This window comes from Miniopterus natalensis, chromosome 4 (genome assembly GCF_054644295.1).
Source record: "Miniopterus natalensis isolate mMinNat1 chromosome 4, mMinNat1.hap1, whole genome shotgun sequence".
NCBI lineage: Eukaryota > Metazoa > Chordata > Mammalia > Chiroptera > Miniopteridae > Miniopterus > Miniopterus natalensis.
The window spans coordinates 50,481,237-50,500,762 of record NC_142084.1 but is presented as its reverse complement, the minus strand read 5'-3'; the positions used below and the strand labels follow the sequence as shown (position 1 = coordinate 50,500,762).

Below are 19,526 nucleotides of genomic sequence, written 5' to 3'. Positions count from 1 at the left end.
AAAATTCATACAACATAAAAACCTCAGGCATATAAAGACTCAAAAACTACTCTCTGAACTCCTTCCCAAATATATAATAGCAATTATCTAGCCTCCTGGTAAATGCACCAGTAAAAATGGGGAACAATCCTGTTGCCCATCACAAAATGAAGAAAGTAAGAGACCCAGATGGATAGATAGAGAGACCCAAATAACTGAACAACAACAACAAAAAACTTAGAAGAGATAATCAGAGAAGAGTAGTCATAGATCGAGGAAAGAGAAGACAGGGAGTAGAAATCATCTCTGGTACCTGTTTATTACAAAAGGGAGTTTTCTAAGCAAAGAGATGGAGCTTTAGGATAAGTAGAATGGATTTTAAACCCTGGGAATTGGGAATCTTGAGGTGGGTTCTGACCATGAGCCATATAACCAAGACCCAAAGCCAACCAATTAAATGGTAGAGTATCAACTTCATACCACAAATAAGAATAAGACTTCTGTTCTTCTAATTTAAACTACATAATAATTTTGCTTATTTAAAATTTGGGATGAATCACACTTACATATTGTGTGAGGTTGGATATAAAAGAAGCACTAATAAAGTTCATGATGAGCATAAACTGAAATCTAACTTCAGAAATAAGCTAGATGTCAAATTCTGAAAATGGCATTTCATTATCAATAATCTACCTGTATCACTGAGTCATCAGAGGTCTTTGTTTGAGGTAACATTTTGTACAGCCTTTGTGCTTCAGAGACCATCTGTTCTTGGTCAGAGGTACTACAGAAATAAGACATAATGAACAGGAAACTTCTGAAAGTCATTTTGACCTAGCCCCATGCAATCTTTATTCCACATTGTTCAGGGCCTCTTGAGTAAACTAAAGGTAAGTGGAAGGTGAAAAATGAAGATTTATGAGATCAGTGCATAAAACAGAGGTGGCCAGGGGTTACCTCTATTCTAGATCAAGTTGTTATAGTTTTAATATATTAAAAAGTATTTTTAAATTAAATGTTTTACAGAAATAATTACTATTATAGTTTTTAAATGCCATGTTCTTTCTAAACATGACATGAAGACACTTGGATGGAGAATTGGCTATATCTGAGGCAATTATTACCAATCTTTTAAGGTAGTTCATAGATGCTCCTCCTCCTCATCATCTTCCTCACATATATCTCTTTTCTTTGGCAGGCAGTAGCAACTACTATTGCCATGGTTTTCAACCCTGGATTTGCATCAAAATTACCTGCAAAACTTTTTTAAAATATTGATGCTAGACCTTTATCCCTAGATAATCTGATTCTTTGGAATACATGGGGAAATATACATTTTTCCACAAGAGATTCTGAGGCACTGCTAGGGAGGAAAACTCTTTTCTTAATTTTCACCCTGAAATATCTATAGATACTACATAAATTAAAAGCGACAAGCAACCACATGGTTTATGTGGATATCATTTTATTCCAGGAATGATTCCAACTGAGATGTATATAACAGTGGTAGTGACATTATTTCAGAATTGGTGGGTTAACATAAATCTAACTTCTCATAGATCCTCAGACCTGATTGATGATAAGATCTCAATGAAAATATTTGACAGCACACTTTGTATTCACTGAGCCAGGATACATTGACCACCAACCATCCCAGAGGTCTGGACAAAGCAGCATCTTCTAAAGATTTAAGGAATTTACTAACCAGAGTGAACACGAAGAATACAGTTATGCTCTCCTCCCTCAGACAGTGAAATTTGAATTGTACTTGTCTCTCTTTTCTGAGAATAATGAGAATATTTCCCTGAGAATTCATATTTTCTCTTTATAGATGACATGTGTAATCTTTTTTCCCCATATCATTTTGTTTTTATTTTTTTAATTTATCTTTATTGTTGAAAGTATTATAGATGTCATCTTCCTTCCCCATTGACCCCTCCTGCCCCGCACCTGCCCCTCGACATATGTAATCTTTATCTGTTCCCCTTCTTCTTTGAAAACCAGGAAGCCTAGAAACAAATTTGCAGCTCAACTTCAGTAACTATATAGAACACTATGACCTGCTTGTTTCCACTCTTTCTTCCCTGTCTTGCTTTATTTTGTATTTTCCCTCTTTCAGATTTTATTTAAAGATTTTTCCATTTAAAAAAAAAAATTCCATTTTATTACATGAATTCGTTTAATTTTTCATTGAGTCAACTCAGTATGGAAACTGTTTAATGATATTGGAATCATTTCTAAATACTGTTACATGATTAGCAAAATATTTTAATTCTCAAAGAAATATTGAAAGGTTATCATGATGAGCCTTCCTGAGCCTCTTGGAAACTAAAGCAACTTAGAGGTAAATTCTGCAATCAGAAGGTGTCAGCATCACCTCCAGAGGTAACCTCAGTTGCAGTTCAATCTAAACTCAAATTTCTCCAAATTGGGAAAAAATAGTGATTATCTTACTTGGTTACATGCAGGGGGCTAGAAGATGAGATGATACTTAGTTACCTGGGTGTACACGGGGCACGGCACCCAGATGACTTGTAATTGTAGAAACACTGATTTATGCCAGCTTTCCCGTTTTCATTTCCTAGAGTAGCAGCTATTATTTTTATTAAAGGATGTAATGTTTTGACTAATCATTGGCTAGGAAGGAACCTGGTGTATTTTCTAAAGAATTATGCTTATATGAAAGCCAATCCAGCTTTCTCCAGAAACTTTTCAAAATCTGTCCAGAACACAGATCTCTCAGACCCTTGTAAATGTTCACCAAATGTGCAAAAGAGCAAAGTTTTCATTATACTTAAAGGAAAAATTGTTCTCACCCGGATTCAGTGGTCGAACATCGACCTAGAATCCAGGAGATCATGGTTCGATTCCCGGTCAGGGCACACGCCTGGGTTGTGGACTCGATCCCCAGTGGGGGGCGTGCAGGAGGCAGCCAGTCTATCAGTGACTCTCTCATCATTGATGTTTCCCTCTCTCTCTCCCTCTCCCTACCTCTCAAATCAATAAAAATATATTTTTAAAAAAAGAGAAAAAAAAAGAAAAATTGTTCCCAAAGATTTCTAAAAAGAAATCACAATGGAGCCTTAAAGATGTGCTTTTCTTCTCCTGTTATATAGTGATACTGTTGCCAAAAGACTGATTAGAAAAGGTCACAGGTTTATTTCTGCTCATTATTACAATAACACAGAAAATGTACACCGTAGAGAATTAGTGAGATAACCCCTGCACAAGCCTAGGGAGAGTTCATCTCTGCCAGCCAAGGCTGAGGAGACTAAAACGTAACCTGGCAGTGAAGCTCCTTTGTAGACAGAGGGAGTGTGGTAAATGCAGTGTTTACCCTCCAGCTTGTACTTTATCCTCAGGTCCCTTATCCTGTTTAGTGAAGGTTATTGTTGGAAATGATTTAATTTTTAAGAATTTATTCAAGCAAAATGCAATTCTAATCAGGCAGCGCCAAAACACAAGTGGTTAGGAGCGCTTCACTGACAGGAACCAGGGGAAGGACTTTTATAGAGAAAAGGTGGAAGCAAAAAAGTGAAACTATTGTTTTTTCCCCTTGGGCCCACATTTATTAGAACCTGGAAGCATACTCAACAGCCCTCCTCCTACTCCTCGAGGTGTCATTTCCCACCCACCCCCCTCCCCGAGGGCCCAGTAACTGCCTTTCCACAGCAAACAGCCAAGAGGCCTTACTTGGGCCAAAGCAAACCAAATGTCAACATAAGAAACATTCAAACCTGTGAAGAACTGTGGGAGTTCATTTGAGCCTAACTGGTGACAATTGCCAGGAAGCAAAAATCTCAAGGGATTGAGATAATGCTCTGAGAATAGCAGTTCTGCACCTTATTTTATACATTACAATCAAAAGAGAAGATGTAAATGAGTTACATGAAATCCGCTGGTGATAGATTAGGGAAGTGGGAGGAAGCAAAGTGGGAGAAATCTCTGGGATTGAATAAAAAGTCAAATGATAGACACATATACATCTTTTACATAGGTGGGTACAGGATGGTTGACATCCAACAGTTAACATGATAAAGCAATAAAGCAATGAGAGGATTATGGTGTTTACCCTGGAGCACTGGTTGTGCCTTGAGTGGTCTGAAAAATGGGGGGTTACCCTGACATTGCAAAGAAATGTTATCATAGATGCAAAAGACAATAGACAGGCTTAGTGAAGGTAAAGACTGACTTTTGTCTGGGAAGATACTGCCATAGAATATGACTACCCACCATAAACTGATTTTAATTTAAAAACTTTTAATTTCAGATCATCCTTTGTGGTTACTTTAGGGCTCTGAGTTTGCAAGGCCACCATGTAGGCCTCTCCTGAGCTAGTCAGGTTAGCATGTGGCCCCTTTTCATTCACAAAAACACGCAGAAATGTCCCTTTTTGGCAGGTAGAGAGCTCCTCCCAAACCTGTGCGTTTCAGCTCCCATCTGAGTTTATCTCCTCCCTCAGGCCTCCAGCTCACCAGCTCCAGTCCAGCCTGCCTGCCTTCGGCTCCAGGGCTTCCATGAGTCAGCCTGGCCCCGCTGTGCTTGGCAGGTCCTAGGCCAGCACTGGCTGTGAGGTCAGAGGAGGAAGCCAGGCCGGGGCACCTCTCCCCCGTGCACTCCTGGGAGCCTAGCTGCCCAAGGATTCCTGCTGGAAATTCTGCACGTCTTCCTCCCTGAACACGGTGCCCTCAGCCTTTTTCTTCTGGGCCACAGGCCTGTCACAGGTATTGTGGCCTGGATTCTGTGGCACAGTCTGCTGTGTGTCGAACTCGAATACAGTCCTTCTTGCACTGGTCATAAACTTTAGGTTCACTCCAAGGTAGCCTGGCACTCTCACTTCTGGAACTCAGCCAGCACCAACTTGGGCACTTTTCCCTTGGCTAAGTTCCGCAGTTGCCCAGCATGGGTCCCCTTTGCCCGGCCTGGGAGCCTCCAGTGCGCCCAGCAGCTCCAGGCCCCTAGGCAGCAAGGCCGCTGACATTGTTGCACCTAGTCCCGCGCACATGCCCCCCAGTATGAAGTTATCGATTGGTATAGCTTAAAGCCAAGTTGGCTGCTTGTGATCGGTTGCCCTTCGGTTTTAATTTCCTAAACTTGTGGCATTTACAGGCTTATATTTTGGTTTGTTTATGTAGGCCCTCTCGGCATTAGAGCCACATCAATCTAATGGCCTCCTTGTTTTATTTAATGTAACAACTAATACCAAAGCCAAAGCCAGACCACTTGGATCACAGTATCTGGAGGCAAGACCTATGCATCAAATTTTAAGTTCCCCCAGGTGATTCCATTAAGCAATCAAATTTGATGTTCGACGTCACATAAAACCAATTGATTAAATTATTTTTAAGTTATATATAATTAGAATCAAGAATTTCATTACAGAATGAGTAAAATAGCCCAATCAATCGCTTGATGGCTTAATTTAGAGATCACTCTCAGTAGTGAGTCCTCTGTTTTCTACTGATATCTTCTTGCCCTGCAATTAACACAAGAACCTGAATTAGTGTTTTAATGATAAAAACTGAGGCAAATTCTATAAGATCTTTTATATTAATTTTATTCAGGATGTTTTTTGAGAACTATTATACTCAGTTTAAATTTTAGAGAGAGATTCGGGGACACATCATTATTCTAAAATAAAGGAAGGACCATAGACTCAATCTAAAAGACAAAATTTGCCTATAAAATATTTACGGGAAGGGCCTGAAAACACATGATTTGTTCAAAATGAAAACACAACAAGTAAATTCAAATGATTATTGAAAAATAACTTAAATGAGGAAGCAATAATTTTGCTTTTTTCAGTAAAAATGGCAATGGAGGGGAGAGCAGTGAATAACAAAGTTTATCTGTCATGGTTCAGTGTCAAAGAAACAGGGTTTGCCTTTTCCATGTCTGATTCTGAAACCTGACTGATTTATGAATTCATTTAGTAGATCAACAGTGTTAGAAGTATATACAAAATACCTGAAGGTCCAGGAATTAGGGAAAACTCTTATTTATACTGTGTGTCAACTTAATTTAGATTTTCAAAAGGAAGAATTGAGGTACAAAAACATTGAGTGACTCATTTAAGGTAACCCGGTCAATTCAATTGTTAGGAGAGGAAGAAATAAAGTCTTAAGTTTACTAATTTAGTATTATAATACTGACATTATGTCAGTATCCCAGTATCCCAGAATCCCAGTAGGTTACAGAATAACCTCTTTTTCCATGAATCTATCTCAGTTTATACAAATTATAGTTCGTTCAAGACCCCAGCCAGAGTTTCAAATAGCTCTTAAAAGAAGAAAACACTTATACCTCTTTTATAGCAGTGCTCTTTGAGATTTCCAAACTAATGATGAGATTTAGTCTTTTGAAATTGGTGAATGGAAATGTTCATCCCTGATGGAGAGGAAGACTGCCACATCCAGGAAACTGAACAAATTTTTCATGTTTATGGAAAGATCAACATATAGTGTTCCAAAGTCAGCTTTTCTGAGCCATCTGCTATGTCTGTCATCAGACCAGTTGCATAAAACAGCACGTGGCCTTTCCAAGAATTGCCTGGTTTGCATCCATGAATCATATTGCTGGTCTCAAGTGGTTGGTAACTCTAATCTCCTCATCAAAATTGGAGTTTTCTGACACAACAGGGGTGATGAGTGCTGATTAGGAATGGGTTTTATAAGGATAATGGACTGCTTCCTTTTTTTCTTTTTTTCCTTACACATCTTCCCCTGCCCGTCTCCCTGTCTTTGCCCTCCCCCTTTCTCCAGTTCCATGCCTCTTCCACAGATAACCCTTTATCTCTCCCTTTGCCTCTGCCTGCTCCAGGTTGGGAGCTCTTTCTCTTTTTTTTTGAATTTATTGGGGTGACATTGGTTAATAAAATTATATAGGTTTCAGCTGTACAGCTTTATTACACATCATCTGTATGTCATATTGTGTGTTCACCACCCCAAGTCAAGTCTCCATCACCATTTCTCCCCTCTTTACTCTCTTCTACTTCCACCCACCCTCTTTCCCTCTGGTAATCACCACACTGTCGTCTGTGTCTGTGAGTTTGTTTGTTTGTTGCTTACTCCCTTCACCTTTTGCACCCAGCTCCCCAACCCTCCTCCCTTCTGGCAGCTGTTAGCCTGTTCTCTGTCTCTATGAGTTTGTTTCTGTTTTGTTTGTTATTCCACATATCAGTAAAATCATATGGTACTTTTCATTCTCTGACTGGCTTATTTCACGTAGCATAATACTCTCCAGGTCCATCCATGCCATCACAAAAGGGAAGATTTCCTTCTTTTTTACAGCCGTGTAGTACTCCATTGTGTAAATGTACCACAGCTTTTTTACCCACTCATCTCCTGATAGACACTTGGACTGCTTCCAAATCTTGGCTATTGTAAATAACACTGCAATGAATATAGGGTTACATATATTCTTTCAAATTAGTGTTTTGGGTTTCTTTAGATATATCCCCAAAAATAGAATTGCTGGGTCATAAGGCAGTTCCATTTTTAATATTTTGAGGTATCTCCATACTTCTTTTCCACAGTGGCTGCATCAACCTGCATCCCCACCAACAGTGCACAAGGGTTCCCTTTTCTCCACATTCTCGCCAACATTTGTTGTTTGTTGATTTATTGGTAGCCATTTTGACAGGTGTGAGATGATATTGTGGTTTTTATTTGCATTTCTCTAATGATTAGTAACTTTGAGCATCTTTTCATGTCTATTAGCCAACTGTATGACCTCTTTGGAGAAGTATCTGTTTAGATCCTTTGCCCATTTTTTAATTGATTGGTTTGTTCTTTTGGTATTGAGTTTTATATGTTCTTTATAAATTTTGGATATTAACCCTTATCTGATGTATCTTTGGCAAATATGTTCTCCCATTCAGTAGGTTTCCTTTCATTTTGTTGTGTAAAAACTTTTTAGTTTGATATAGTCCCATTTGTTTTTTTTCTTTTGTTGCCCTTGCCCAAGGAGATATATCAGAAAAATAGTGCTATAAGAAATGTCCAAGATTTTATTGCCTATTTTTCTTCGAGGATTTTTATGGTTTTGACTCTAACATTGAAGTCCTTAACCCATTTTTAATTATTCTTGTGTTTTGTATGAGAAGGTGGTCTAGTTTCTTTCTCTTTTTTTTGCACGTTATCTGTCCAATTTTTCCAACACCATTTATTGAATAGACTGCCTTTACCCCACTCTATGTTCTTGACACCTTTGTCAAATAGTAATTGACCATAAAAGCAATGGCTTTATTTCTGGGTTTTCTATTCTGTTCTGTTCTGTTGATCTATATGTCTGTTTTTATGCCAGCATACCATACTGTTTTGATTACTCTTGCTTTGTAGTATAGTTTGGCATCAGTTATTGTGATTCCTCCAACTTTGTTCTTCTTTCTCAAGATTGCTGTGGCTATTTGGGGTTGTTTGTGGTTCCACATAAATTTTTCAAATATTTGTTCTAGTTCTGTGAAATACATCATTGGCGTCTTGATAGGAATTGTGTTGAATCTATAGATGGCTTTGGGTAGTCTGGACACTTTAATGACATTAATTCTTCCTATCCATGAACACAGTATATGCTTCCACTTATTTGTATCCTCTTCAATTTCTTTCTTCAGTGTCTTATAATTTTCCAAGTACAGGTCTTTTACATCCTTGATTAAATTTATTGCTAGGTATTTTTTTGATACAATTGTAAATGAGGTTGTTTTCTTAGTGTCCCTTTCTGATAGTGCATTATTATTGTATAAAAATGCATCTGATTTCTGGATATTTATTTTGTATACTACTACTTTACTGAATTCATTTATTAGGAATGGGTTGTGTAGGGCAAATGGACTGCTTATTTTCATGAGAATACTAGCCTCAAACTGGAATTTCTGTAGTAATTTCATGGTTCCCTCTTTGTTTACTGCAGAGAATTTTGAGACTATTGAAAGCAAAACCCAATAATACTTATGTAAAAGATGGGCAAATGTGTGTAGCTGAAACTCCTGGTTACAGACAATTTAGCTGGTATCTGGCAACAAAAAGACTGACATTACTTCACATGCAAGCAAGAATATCTCTATAATTATTAAATGGGCAACTCACTGATGGACAAACAAATAAATAAAACCTAGAGAGAAAAACGATGTGTCAGAAACAACAGATGGTCAAATAATACAGCGCATATGAAACATTTGGGTAAAAACCAATTTGCTAAGTGGAGTACAAAAGGCCAAAACAAAATACACTAGAGATCTTTGTAAACAAAACAAGATGTGCATTTTTTTAGAGAGAATCATTTCATTGAACTAGAAAGATACCCAACCTATGGTGATTTAAAATAGTTATTTGTCTCCTTTTGGAAATAACTTTTACAAAAATTAATTTTTCCCCCACATCCAGTCTTTTAATGAATAGTGTAAACCCAAAGCATTTTAACTGGTGCGGTACTCAGTGTGACCCTCTGTAATTAGCTCCATATGTGACTGTTGTGCAATTACTGAAGCAAATGAAGAGATCTTAAGGTTCACAGTGATTTATCATGTTTTATCTTTGTTCTCCCAATGTGTATGTGCACACACACACACACACACACATATGCACACATAAACTCTAAAATCACCCTGCGAATAATAACCAGGATCATGTAAGTTTACATCCTTTATGGGACCAGGAATCACTGCAGGTTATACAGTAATTGTGCAAGGAAACTTCACCTGTCCCTTTATTCTTATGTAGCAGGGGTGTTGAGGCAAAAATCACTTCTTTAGATCAAACTGGTGTTATACCTTTGAAGCAAACATAGTACAAAGACAGTCAATCTAAAACTGCAAGTATTTTTAGGAAATGTGCCTAAGAATGTGAGGCAGAGTTAAATAAATGCCTGAGAGCAAGCTGGAGAAGGGGGCTGAGTTGTTAGAGGCAGTTACTGACAATCCTCTGAGCAATGCTGCTGAGATATTTGCTCTCGGACAGCAGTTGAGTCCATCATTTCTCAAATGTAACTTAATAACAAAGGTTACCTTCCTGGTCATGACCCTGTGCTGTAAATTTAGACAGACCTTGGTTCAAATCCTGATCACTCAAAGGCCATGTAAGCTCTGCAGCTTTGAGCAAGTTGCTTAATACTCTAAGCCTCAATTTCCTTGTCTGAAAAATAGAGATAATAATACTTTCCCCATAATTACTGTTAAAGATAAGGACCTTAGCTCTGGTGTTTGGCACATAGAACATGCTCAACAAATCTTAGCTCAAATAATAAACATTAATAATAACCTGATATTTAAAAGCATTCTATTTGTTTCTCACCTGGTTTCCTTTGGTTTTCAAATGACCTGACCACCCCAGGCATTTGTAAGTAGGCTGGGAGGGACCCACTGGACTGTAAGCTCCCTGGGCAATCTCAGTATGGTTGTCAAACTGTGAATGCAATCTGAGTTCAGGCAATTAATTATGCAATCATCACTCTATATTTCTGCAACGTCTTCTAAGTGTCTAGCAATTTGGTAGGTCCTTAGGGAGTAACAAAAAGACTTTGCCTAAGAGATGGTTGGCTGAGTTCATGGAACATGCTAAAACAAGCACCATAATCCTACCTAGAAAGGGAGAGATAGTGAAAAACAGACATAAATCTACTCCAGGGCAAGAGGCTATGAGGCAGGACATGGTTCAGTTAGGAAAGCTATTAAAAGTTAACTATGTAGCATGATTTAGTGACTGGTTGAATAGCAACAGCGAACTGAAATCAAGTTCTAGAGAGAAGGCAGCATCATGGTTGAGAAGCTGTGATGGTTAATTTTGTGTGTCAACTTGGCTGGGCTAAGGGATGCCCAGATAGCTGGTTAAACATGATTTCTGGTATGCCTGTGAGGGTATTTCCAGAAAAGACTAGCATCTGAATTGGTGAACTGAGTAAAGCAGATGGCTCTCCCCAGTGTGGTGGACATTGTCCAATTTCTTGAGGGTATGAAGAAAACAAAAAGGTAGAGGAAGACTGAATTCTCTGCCTGACTGATTTATGTGGAACATTGACATGTCTGGTTCTCCGGCCTCTGATGCAGATTGAAATCTACAACATCAGCCTCCAGCTCTCAAGGCTTCGAACTATACCAGCATTCCTGGATCTCCACCTTGCAGATGGCAAATCATGCGACTTCTCAGCTTCCAAAATCACTTGAGCCAATATCTTATAATAAACATAGAGAGAGGGGTGGAGAGAGATATCTCCTTTTGGTTCTGTTTCTCTAAAGAACTCTGACTAACACCAAAGTGTAGCATGTTTTCCTTTATACCCTATGTTAAAAGATGCAGTTTGGTAGCTCTCCAAGTTCTACAGAAGAAGAAATAGGTTTAAATGACTTCCAAGGCAGCAAAACCATTTAATTACCTGCACCAACATAAGAAAATGGGAGATGAACTCTAAAGTTTTCTTATTGGTAGGTATACCTCCCAGACTAAGGAGTTCACCATGAAAGTGGCCACTAACATATTTTCTGTATGATCCCTCTGGATAGAAGTCAGTTGTGTGACTTCAAGAGATTTTGAAGCATAACAATTGTAGTGGAAAAACAGAACTGAGAAACAGAAAGCCTTTCCAATAAAAAGGACCCAAGCCCAGTAAAGGGAAGCACCTCCAGGTCATGAAGAATCCAGCCTAGGGTCTCTCCAAAGCTCAACAAGCAACATGCTGCAGGTCCATTGACCTCCCCAAGACTGTAACAGTGAACAAAGGAAACTTGTGGGCATTTCATAACCACTCTTCCATCAGTCCAACGTCATCTTGTAAATATATCTCTATGGAGACCAAAATGTAAATATAACATAAACTACATTTATAACCTAGGGTCATTTCTTAATAGTCTTATATTTTCAATAACAAAGCAGGCCACTTGTTATCACCTGTTACTCACTTTTATAGATGTTGACTATAAAGCACGTCTTTGAAACTTAATGACTAAATTCTGATATTTATTGCCTCAAAAGCATATATGTTTTCCTCTTGGCTTCTATAGCACATCACCATGTATGCATAGTACCTATGGAGATATGAAGAAGGACATCTGGAAACATTCACAATTTATCAAGGTATATAATAGGAAAATGTACAAAGGACTTATTAAAAAAGAATACCAAAATTATCAATTTTCAAAGTAGGAAAAATTAGCATGTACATATATCTTTGGGTACCTAGCTTGATACCCACATGCTTTGTGGATGCTGGTACCTTAAAAGAGATCTCTGGAGTACTTCAATGACATATCAGTGAACATGAGATCTAGTACAGCATAGATAATGAGCATTTTTTATACCACATTCCCAACCCCTCACAGTGTTAAAGTTTCACTTTTTCCAATTCCACTTTACTTCAGTGGGATGAAAAAGCATTTATCCTTGCCTTGCTGCATCTTAGTATTTATAAAACATTAATTTTCCAGTTGTCTTCATTTGAATTTCACATTTACTATTTTCTCTAAATCATCAACTAAACTCTGACAACTATTTTGACCCTCAGGATAACCTAACAACTAATTGAAATGTCTCTTTTTCTCCTTAACCTGAGCGTCATCTCTCCTCTTATGCATTTATTTATTCGTTCATCCACTCAGGTAGCCATCTATTGACTTCCTACTATCCTCAGCAGTATATTTGCTTACTAGAGTCACCATGATAATGTACCACAGACTGAGTAGTTTAAAAAAACAGAAATTTATTGTCTCATGGTTGTGAATGCTGGAAGTCCAAAATCCAGATGTCATCAGGGTTGATTCCTTCTGAGGGCTATGAAGGAAGGATCTGTTCTAGACACCTGTCATTGGCTTATACATGGCTATCTTTTCCCTAGTTTTTTCACATTGTCTTCTTTCTATGTGTGCCTGTATCCAAATGTCCCCTTTTTTATAAGTACACCAATCATACTGGATTAGGGGCTCACCCTACTCCAGTATGACCTCATCTTAACTAATGACATCTACAAAGACCCTATATACAAAGTTACACTCTGAGGTATTGGGGATTAGGACTTCAACAGATGGATTTGGGTAGGAAGAGAGGGAGACAATTTAACCCATAATGTCCAGGTGCAGTGATAAACATTGAGGATGAAAGACTCCGTGTAACACTTCCCTGCCCCCAATCTAACCAGAGGTCTTTGCCTCCTGCTTTATTGCAAAACCAAGGCTCATTCCATGGAAGTTCCATCAATTGTCATCTTTACCTCTTCATGTGTAATTCCTCATGAATTCTCTGTCCTTCTATCCTTATCTGAAGTCAATCCCTCCCACGTTCTAAATTCCAAACTTCCTCAACTATTAAGGGGTCTGAAAACCCACTTAAATCTTCTCTCTCAAGCATTTTCACCTTCAGTCATTTCCCTGTTGGTTTTTTCCATTGTGAAAAATTCATGGCGGGGGCCCTCTGATTACACCAGAAAGCAGCCAGAAATAAACCTCACGAAGTAGATGCTTCCAAACAGTTTTGATGGTTATCGCATCATTTGTTTCTCAAACAGTGTTAAAATTATCTTGTGTTGTCCTCTGCCCTATTAGGTTCATTGCCTGGGGGCCTGTAGATTTAACTGGAAAAAGATGCATTAACAGGAGAAAAGGAATATATATTTTATTAGTATTTTGCATGCCTAAGAGTTCCCAGAAATTAAATGAAACTCAAAGAAGTGCTTAGACTCAGGGATTTATATACCATTTTAACAAAGGAAAGAGGGTTAGGGCTTTGAGTGACAATAAATTGTGGCAGAATGACAAGGAAATGTATAGGGTAACTAGTGGAAGATAAGGGTTATTTTAGACAGGTTTGTTCATGTCGACTGACCTTGTTGCCAGCTCTCCATCTCTGGTGATAAGAGTTGCTCCCCTCTTCCTGGAACAGGAGAAGGGGACACCTTCACAAAGGGAAGTTCATGCCCTGCTTTTAGGCAGAAAAGGGGAGAAAGAGATATCTTTCCACATCTGTTGATTCTTAATAGCCTTCAGCTCAAATAATCCTTATGCCAAAGTAGCATATTTGAGGGTGGCATATCCTGATCCCCTTCAGTTTCCACATATTTCATTTTGTAAAAAGTGACTTTATATACTGTGTTGGTTTGTCCATACTTCTCACTCTGAATGAAATAATTTTCAGTGTGTACCAGGATATAACTTTTCTAACCTATAATTAGGAAAAATTATATCCTAATCATGCCATCACATACTTGTCATTCTGTGTATTAAATTCATGGCTGAGGTGTTTTCTAATTTTAGAATTAAAATGGTGGCTATTTAGAATATGCTTAAGATAATAATTCAAAGGTTTGCTATATATATCTTAATTTATCAAGTGTGTTTCCAACGTTTTTATCTCTATCCAATTATATTTTGCCTTTATAGATAAAACCCTTTACTATACTTCTAATTGAAAGCTTATTTTCATGAATTTTAAAAAATGACTTAATTATTACAAAGGAATACTGGAAAACTTGGAGGCCCAAGAGAGCAGCAAATGATCCACATTCATTATCCTGATACGTAGAAAGTAAAATAAATTTGAAAGTGAGAAATACTTTTGCAAGTAATGAAAGAAAAAATTCCATTCATGAGGGAAATTCAAGATAATGGGTGTTTAATAACCGAGTGAGATGTATTTTTAGTCAAGAGCTGTCTCTTGGTACAGGATTAACCTAATTTGACTCAGACACTAAAAAGATCAAAATGGGAAAGGAGCTTCCAAAGGACTACTGAATACAACATTCGTTCCTTTGTTCAACACTAAAAAATATGTATTAAGCCTCTGCTATGTTCCAGACATTGTGCTAAGCACCAGAAACACAATATTATGTAAGATAAACACAATTTTAATCGTTCATTAGAACACGCTAACAGAGGGAAATTATACTACAAAATGAGATACTGTTACAGGTAGGAGAAGCTTGAGGTAATGAGGAAATGCTGTTGGCAAGGGCATCTAACCTCATATACAGGGTTCTTTCCTATCTTCCTAAAGGAAAACTGCCTAAAAGATAAATAGGAGTAATCAGAGGAAATGGAGAGGGAAATGTGCTGCAGGCAGAAATAAAGGGAGTCAAGGAAATTAACCGCGAAACTGTTGGAATAACTCAGATGATGGTCTAAGCTAAAACGGTGGCAATGGGGATTGAGAAATAGAATGAATTTGAGAAATATTTGGGATAAGTTTGACAGCAATTACTGATTGGTGAGATCAGAGGGAGTGATGAAATTCAGGGTATCAAGAATGAGTCCTAATTTTCTGGCCTGAGCACATAGATGTTGGTTCCACTCGGTAAGGCTGGGAACACATGGGGATGAGCAGGTTCAGGAGGAAAGGTGGTGGTGTGGCTCTGTCCATGCTCACCTTGGGATGTCTAGGAGTCTGCCATAGGACGCATCTACCAGGCAGGAGAGGATCTCAAAAGGGATATCTCAGCTGGAGATACCAATTTAGGACTTTTCTGCCAATTAACGGTAATTAAAGCTAAGATATGATGACATTTCCCCAAAATTCTAAAAATAAGAGAATAAAGCCTAGAAGAGAACCTGGAGCATGAGGGCGATTTAACCTATTGTAACATTTGCCTTTTAAAGAAGTGTAGGCTGGGATAGGGGTTGGGAAGAAAATGAGTTCTGTTTCATGCATATAAAGCTTGAGGAGACTGAGCAATCCGAAACAGAAACTAGGTTAGAATTAGGTTCTAGCAAGCATCTCCCTGCTTCAGTGTATATCAGGAGTAATGAAGGTTAAAATGGAGAAGTAACCGTAAGTATTTATCTTTGCTCTTTATCAGACACCTTCAAATTGTTCTAAAAAATAAAATAGGTGTAAACTCACTCTAAACCTTGTAGCAGGAAGATACACTGCTCCAGGAAAAAACTATCTGAGCAAAATATCTGTAGACTTGATAATATTCTTGAGAAGTTGCTAAGAACTTCGGAATGCAATAAAAGCAGTCAGTGTAATAAATTTGAAACATTAGTAATAACTTCAGGAAAAAACAAAACAAAAAGATGTCTAAGGAGGGAGATAAAATCGTAGCATACTGTTAGCCAGAGCACAAGCAGTTACATAGCTATAATGAAGTAAACCATGTTTGCTCATTTTCAAATTTCCAAGTCAATCTCTACATAAAACCCTGAAGAATTAATTACGATTTCCAAATAGAACTTATATCTTATGAGCCTTACAAATTTTAAGTGAAAGTGAAATGCCAGAAATTTGGTGAAAGGAAGAAAGAAAAGGTGAAGGGAAGTTACATTACAGTGTGGGGAGTCAAGATTTATTGCTTATAGTAGAGAGCAAGAATTAAAAATAAATATATTATTTAAATTTATCGTGAGGAACAAAAGCAGAATAATAACTATGAGGTGAAGAATGAGGAAATTATGTAAGTAAGCTGAACTTTGTTATAATAGAGAGTCAACAAATCATATCTAAAATAATAAATCAAGTAATAATGATGTGTGCCTACTATAAGCGATGAGCTGAAATTGCAAGAAGAAACAGTTAAAAAGCAGCTTCCTCCGGGGAGGAGGAAATAGAGAATGCAAAGAGGTGTGACTGAGAGCATTTCATTATAAATCCTTAACTACTCTGATTATCAACTCAACCATGTACATAAGCGATTTCCAACCTTTTTCATCTCATGGCACACATAAACTATGAAAATTCTGCAGCACACCAAAAAATACACAGTATTCTTTACTGATCTGCCAAACCTGCCTGAGAATTCAAAGAAATAGTACAATAGACAGCCTGTGATACCACCATCCTCCAGTATATTACAACTTGATTCATGTGCATTTTGATAATTTCACAGTTTTAAAAAATGTTCTAACAAGAGTTGATTTTAAACCTCCAGCAGGTCTTCATATTTCTAGTACAGTATGCCACTAAAGAAGTTCCATTCCTCAGTAACATAACACTCAACAAAATTTTGTTGGGAAAAAAAGGCGTATTTTTCAGGAAAAATATGTGGCTCGGGGTCCAAGAGATTTGATAAGATATTTGGTTCCCAAATGAAGTCTCCAGCTTAACCAAGAATCCCTTGCTTCCAGCTTAATCACCCAGCCTCTCCTTGACTTGTTCAGCAACTCACCCAAACACATCAGAAGACAGGCATCCTACCTGCCACCTCAAGTAACACCAACATTATTGCCCAGAAATGGTTAGCAGGTACCATCAGGAGACCCTGTAACCCCCCAGGAGTCTGATTCCTGCACTGACACTTTTATCAAGACTAAATTCCCACAGAACTATGCTCCCACATCAGGATAGTTTTCCCCTTTTGCTTCACTCCTTCAAGTAGCACGTCTGCAACTCCCACTCGGCAAAGGGACTTATAGACTCTGCATCAAGTGGTCACATAACACTTCAAAGATTTCTATTGAACCAAAGATACAAAACTAGGAAATTACCAGACTATCTCATTAGAGGGAAAGAAACTTTTTGGTAATCCTGGATATCTTCCTGAAGTCCCTTCTCTTGCCCCTGACTTTCCAAATGAACAATGTAAAGACACACCAGAAGGTTGATAACAAACCTCTCCTGGGGCAATCACTGCATCTATAGAATGTCCAATAACTTAAAAATTTGGGCACAAGTATATCTAGAATTGTCAAAGATCATGCAAGAGCCATGAAACCTAAGTGGATTTTAAGTTGAGGTTCTGCTCACGTGGCTTTGAATTTATAAGAATGGGTCAGTGAATCCCTTGGCCTGAGCAGAAACTGTATTCTTTTCACTGCAGTTAACTTTACAATGTAGACCTGATTTGAGGAGGCTTTAGCACCTAAATTAGAGCCCCCTGCATCTACTGCCCTTTACATCAAAGCCTTTTTGGTTCCCCTCTAGGGACTGGCAATTTCAGGAGACATTTCACAATTCTAACCCATATATCCGGTCTCTTACTTAACCAAGCAATATGCTTTGTCAAAGAACTTCTTCCAAGTCAAAGAAAAAGAAAGGCCTTAATGTGGAACATAGAAAAAGCACTACCCAAATAAAAAGTTACTAAAAGAAACAAGATTATTCCCTCCCACGCCTCCTTCCCACTTGGTGGACCCAGTTTTTGTTGAATTTGTGGTTACCTCAGAATACAAGTCAAAGTTTAAATTATAAATCACAGCCCTACACAGAGCATCTGAATACATCAGTTCTTTTTTTTTCTTCTTCTTCTTTTTTAATATATCTTTATTGATTTCAGAGAGAGGAAAGGAGAGGGAGAGAGAGAGACAGGAACATCAATGATGAGAGAGTCATTGATCAAGCCCACAACCTGGGCATGTGCCCTGACCAGGAATCGAACCCAATCGCCTGGATCCTAGGCCGACGCTCAACCGCTGAGCCACGCCTGGCCGGGTGTGAATACATCAGTTCTTTTGAGAGTGACATGTTCCAGGAAATCTGATACAGCCACAGCCCACTACAGAGAGTGTTCCTTAAGGGTGGGGCATAGGACAGGTGAATTTAGGTCACTTAAATCTTCATCTTTTACAGCAGATCAGAACACAGATAGCTGACTTTCTGCAGAATTTCTGATAATCCAGTAGAGCTAGTTTCAAGTTTCACTTCGCTACTTACTAGCTGTAACCTTATCCAGAAGTTGTGACCCACACGAAGTCCTCATGAGTGCAACAAACCTGAGGTAGTCAACCTTAAGAAGGCTCAGTATCTGCACATAAAAAGATTTTGAAATGTCCACTGGCTGCAGTTTTTGTGGGTCTTTTTTTTTTTTTTGTATTTGCAGAGTAATTATTATGAAAGCACACTGCTGAATCTAGTTCATACATCTATAACAATGAAACCCCCCCTGCATTCAATTGTACACGAAGAGCAGTCATGACACTTGAAACTTCTACAGTGCAAAAGGTCTGGTCATTTAAATCAAGGGGTCTGAACTGGTTGCTGTAGATCCAGCAGAGATCAGGTGATGAATGGCTATTTCTGGTGGTTAGCTGTGGTCTAGTTACCTTAGAAGGATTAGCAAAGACCATTCCTTATTGTACTGTGTGTGGCTGCTTTTCTGATTTTCAAGCACAGAATACTGGTTGTCTAGCTGAAGTTTAAGGTCCTTGTTTTTTGAAACCTCATTTCTGACTCCGGTTTTGTGTCTTACTACTTCAAAGCTCTTCTATATTTCTTCATCCTTTTGGCTTTCTACATGCTTGGCAGTGGACTGCAGGGATCGGAACTGTGGATCACTGTATATTTCTAGTGGTCCTTATGTTTTCTTTGTTGTGGTTAACCTGGCTCTAGGAGGCTATACATACCACTAAAAAGGTGAAGGGATTAGCTAAAGAACATATATGCATAATTCTCAAATTTGGTAGAAGACATAAATTACCAGATCCAAAAAAGTCTGAATATTCCAACAGGAAAAATTCAAAATAAACACATCTAAGCGTACCATAGTTAAACTGCAGAACCCAAAAGTAAAGAGAACATTTTAAAAGCATCTAGGAAAAAAAAAAAAAATTACATAATTTGAATAATGATTCAATTGACTGCTGACTTCTTATCAGAAATTATGGAGATCAGAATGAGTGGGTTTACATCTCTAAAGTT

General features: G+C 38.1%; 1 pseudogene; it reads right to left on the bottom strand.

The window, feature by feature from the left end:
* Positions 1-4,606: 4,606 nt before the first annotated feature.
* Positions 4,607-4,960, bottom strand: LOC148093280 (active regulator of SIRT1 pseudogene; annotated as a pseudogene).
* Between the last annotated feature and the right edge of the window lie 14,566 nt (positions 4,961-19,526).